The 4546-nt window shown below is 60.1% G+C and overlaps 1 long non-coding RNA gene across 1 annotated transcript; it reads left to right on the forward strand.

Moving 5' to 3' along the window:
- The first annotated feature begins 367 nt into the window (after positions 1–367).
- On the forward strand, positions 368–4323 carry LOC108535980 (uncharacterized). The gene is made up of 3 exons (XR_001887385.1): positions 368–888; positions 986–2718; positions 3885–4323. It is a non-coding gene; the product is annotated as an uncharacterized LOC108535980 (long non-coding RNA).
- The last annotated feature ends 223 nt before the right edge of the window (positions 4324–4546 follow it).

The raw sequence follows: 4546 nt of genomic DNA on the forward strand, positions 1-4546 counted from the left end.
ATGCTTGTCTGGCAGGCATAATTAAGAGTGGGCTGTCAGGGCTCAAGGTCACGGCGCACGGCCCCCAGCCAGAGCCCAGCGAGGGGACGGCTCTGAACCAGGGAGGAGGAAAAGAGGCGGCTGGGTGTCTCAGGACCGTCTTTCACCTACTGCCACCCCCACCAAACCACTCTCAGCCCGGAGCTCCTTCCCTTTGACGGGAGCAGCTCCCTTTCCTGCTAACAGGACAGGGGTCAGGTGCACGGGCTTCCGAGGTGACATTCTCCTGGCCAGCAGGCCGCAGCTCTCACAAAGTTCTCTGCACAGAGATGAGAAAAAAAAATCACAGCCCGGGCCTGGAGAACAGGAACCACGGCAACCCACAGATATTGTAACAATGCTTGGCATTATTTGCAATGGCATTCATGATGACAGAGAGTGGGCAGTGCCCGAGCACCCCCAGACGAGGCACTGCTGGGCTGAGCTCCTGGGTCTGCAGCCCCCGAGGGACCCCGCCCCTGCCAGCAGCTCTGTCCCATTCGCTCTCCCGCGGGACCCACAAAAGCAAGTCGCCTGTTATCAATCCAGGGCCAAGGGGCACGTGATTTGCTATTAGTCCTCAGTCTCTGCACCCCAGGGTCCCAAAGGGCAGCCGCAGCCCTGTCTTTCCACGGGTCCCATCCACACGGCTCGGCTCCAGGAAGAAGGAAGGAAGGCGCGGTGTCAGCGAGGCAGCGGAAGAATTTCTGCGTGCCGTGTTCCAACACCCCCAGTTCCACATAGGGGAGGCCTGGTCGCACCAAGGGAAGCTAAAACGTGGGTCCCCCTCTCCCTGATGCAGCTACTGTCCCCTCTGAAACGAGAACCTGCAAACTCAAAATGTGTCTGTGTTTAGATTGATCAACAAGGGTAAGTCATGGAGACCAACTGGATCCCTGCAGACCCGGCCCCGAGCCCCCACTGAAACCTCTCCCAAGAACAGAAGTCCCATTATCTTATCCCAAAGGTCAAAGTTGAACGCCCACAGCACACAGGAAAACTGGCCAAGGGGGAGGTGAGAGGCCAGCGCAAGGAACGGCCCCATCCTGCCTCCCTCTTACTGAAGTATCCGGAAAACAGCAACACACTCGGCACATCGCAAGATGGCAGCTGCGCCAAGCCCAGGGAAAGCCGGCTCTGTGCCAGCATGCAGGGGTACCTGGTCCCTCCACGGCCCCCTCCTCACACAATGATCAATGTGACCCTGAACATGGCGGGAATACCTGAGTGTTGGCACCCACTGGTCTGAGCGAGAAAGCCTTCTGGAACTTTCTGGAACCCTGTCTTGCCCCACTCCCAAGGTGCTGGCACCATATTCAGAGAGGAAGGGGCTCTGACAAGATGGCAGGCTCCCTCAGTTGCCTTCCAGCCAAACTTTGCCCACCTCTCCCAAACACTTCCAAGTACCAGGTGAGGGCAGGTGTGTCGCAGGCAGTGGGAGGTGAGGGTGCCACCCTGGCGTGAAGACTTCACTCAGCACAGGAAAGTGAAACCTCAGAGACTGGACGCAGACCCCAGTGCCGGCTGTGGGGGCACAGCCATTACACCATAGCGGGCACAGGGTTGCTCGGGGACAGCCCAGATGCCTCCCGGCTGGCGGGCCCCCCAAGCCTCAGCTTTTGTATTTACTGGGTGGGTGCTGCCTTCAGCCCTCTTAGCAGTGGATGCAAAAAGGCTTGTGTCAACCATCGTTGAACTTGAAGCAGATCCTTTCCTTTCTGCACAAAGCCATACCCGGTGGTTGCCGCTGGGAGGGATGCGGCCTCTCCCCAGGATTACAGGAGGGGACAGAGGGAAAAGGTGAGGGAAGCAGGAAGTTCTCTGGAAGAGGGCTGGGGTCCCCCTGCTTTTTTGTCCTAAGAATGACGAGTTGGGCTTGCCAGGCTGGAGCCCTTCACTGGGGGAGTTTACACGGGATTCCACCTCCCAGTAGGACGTCCCTGCCTGGCCAGCTCTGCACACAGGTCCCTCTGAGCCCCTTGGGCCGGGGGAAGACCCTCCAGCCACAGTCCAAGGACTACCAGCCTCAAATGCATCCTGGGATATTTAGCACAAATGGGTGCCTGGCCCTGGAAACTGGCAAGAGTCGGCAAGGGAGGATGGCAGGGCCTGGCTCATGAGGTCAGGGACCTCTGGACAAACGAGGTCCCAGCCGCAGGTGCTGCGGCCCCTCTAGCTTGCACTGCCTCCCGTGCAGGAGGATTAGAAAGGCACTCTGCAAAAAGCAGGTATTCTCCTCCACTATCAGGAATATTTCATCAACACGCTGGTAGGCAACCTGACTCCTGCCTTCGTGGGACGGGGTTTGCCCGCAGAGGAGGAAGCCTGCCAGTGCTGCTTCTGGAAGCCACCACCCTCCTCCATCCACATGAAGCCACCTCCTCCAGGCGGTCCTCCTGGATGGCCCTTCGGGACCTTGCCACCTCCAATCTGACCCCCAGTGTCTCCCCTGCAGCCGACCCCGAGTATCCAGGGAGGGGTGCTGCTGCTGGAATATTCTGGAACCATAGGAAGAAACATGCAAAGGATGTCGAGTTCCCTGGCAGCCACCACTGTCCCCAGCCTCTCTCACACACACATGATGAGGCTTTGCAGGAAGGAGGGAGAAGCCACATTCCTTGCTCCGAGTGACAGGCTTGCGTCTAAATCTGTACCGTGTGACCCACCTCACATGCCTGCACCCGGGCCGGCGGCAGCCAGGTCAGCGTGGGGAGAACTCAGTTGCCCAGGCTGCTGGTGCAGGAATGGCCCTGCCCTTGGTCTCTGGAAGCCTGGGCTGAGGAGGGGATGCCAGAGTAGCCAGGGTCACCCTGTTCTGGTGGGAGTGGCTCCAGGCTGGGCCTGGACTCCCATCCCCTGCACTGTGTCTCTGACTTACTTTCCTCACCTGTGAAATGGGATGACCCCTTCCGAGGCCCTCCCACCCACCCCATCTCTCTGGTGATGGGACTCTGGGGGTGAGAACCCCAGGGCCAAGCCCTCTCCCTGCACCAGCCCCTCCCCAGGTAAGGAGTGGCAGCAGGAGAAGCATCCACTATTTATAACTCCAAGTTCCAGCGGGCATCTTGGCCAGTGGGGGCCATAAACTAGGTCAGTTCCCAGCATCCGTCAGTTCCCAGAATCCTGGACCCCCAGGTGACCCAGTCACCCAGCATGGGACGAGATGAAATATTGATTACGGCTGTCAGAAGGAGGGGTTTGTATGGAGTGGGGGGTGCCTGCAGCCATCAGAGAGCAAAGTGTGTGTTTACCAGGAGGGGAGAAGCAGGGGGCGGTGGGGCCAGGAGATGCCTGATAAGCCCACTCCTCTGTCCACACCCAGCAGCCAGAGCTGAGGGCAAGAGAAATGTCCTGCCCTTTGTGGCCCCAGAAAGCAAGGGAGGCCCCACTCCCTTAGAGTCCTTGGAGCTGGCCGAGAGCCCTGTGGACCCAGGGACTTGGGGGATCATTCCACCCCCAAGCTAGAAACTGGCTTCTCGCCACTCTCTAATTTAGGAAAAGTGACACTGTGACACGGGAAGGCCTGGAGGGGGTCAGGCCCAGGTCCCAGCCCCAGTTCAGCCACTCTAAGGCGGGGACTGTCGGTCCGTCTTTCTGGGCCTCCACTGCCTTGTCTGTAAAATGGACGATACCAGAGCTGCCCCAGACAGCGGGTCGGAGGACTCAGTGCCTGGCGTGCCCGGCCGAGACCCCGGAGCATCGTGCAGGGCTGGCCAGCTGGGAAGTGCGGGCTGGGCAGGTTCCACTTTAGCTGCACTGCAGCCCCAGGCCCCCAACCCCGTCAGCAGGGCAGCATCGCCCTGGGAATGAAGGCCCAAAGCCGGTGGTCCCATAGTGAGGCTGCCCGAGACCCCCTTTCTTCCCAGGAGCGGTTCCTAGGCTGCCGGAGGAGTGTTCTGCCCCCAGCCCCGCTCTGGCCTGGTGTCCTGTGGCTCCTGGACAAAGCCAGCCAAACAATCTCTTCACACCTGGACTCTGCTTTCAACTGCTGGAAAAACAAAGGGAGACGCCCAGGCTCTCCCCAGCTGGGAGCCCGGGCCACCAAGAGGCCCCTGCCCTACTCAGCAGCCCCAGGCTCTGTGGGCCGGGGCAACAAGGAGCATCGAAGAGGAGTCTCAGGGGAGGGCACAGGGAGACCTGGGGAAGGGACCAACAGTCTGGGGACGGCTGGGGTCCAGCTCCAAGGAGGTTAGTCCTAAACAATGTGAATACCTGTTTCTCGGGGTAACCCGACCCTATAATTACGCCTAAGCCCCAGCAGGGTGTGCGGGACCCACAATGCCAGTGCCCGGAAGCTGGGTGAGGAGACCCTTCAATTGTCATTGCCAGGGCTGCCGCATCAGGTGGGCTCGGGTTACCCAGGCTCACAGCTGGTGTGTCACCTGCTTGCCACAGAGGGGGAGGGCTCGGTCAGGCCAGGACACAGAACCAGCCCTCGCCTGCAGCCACTGCTGGCCTTGGCAGCAGCCGCTGAGAGCTCCTGGCACGTTGAATTCACTGCGAAACCCCTTCCCAGGACGCCCGGAGC

The sequence above is a fragment of the Rhinopithecus bieti genome, unplaced genomic scaffold (genome assembly GCF_001698545.2).
Source record: "Rhinopithecus bieti isolate Rb0 unplaced genomic scaffold, ASM169854v2 scaffold_13351, whole genome shotgun sequence".
NCBI lineage: Eukaryota > Metazoa > Chordata > Mammalia > Primates > Cercopithecidae > Rhinopithecus > Rhinopithecus bieti.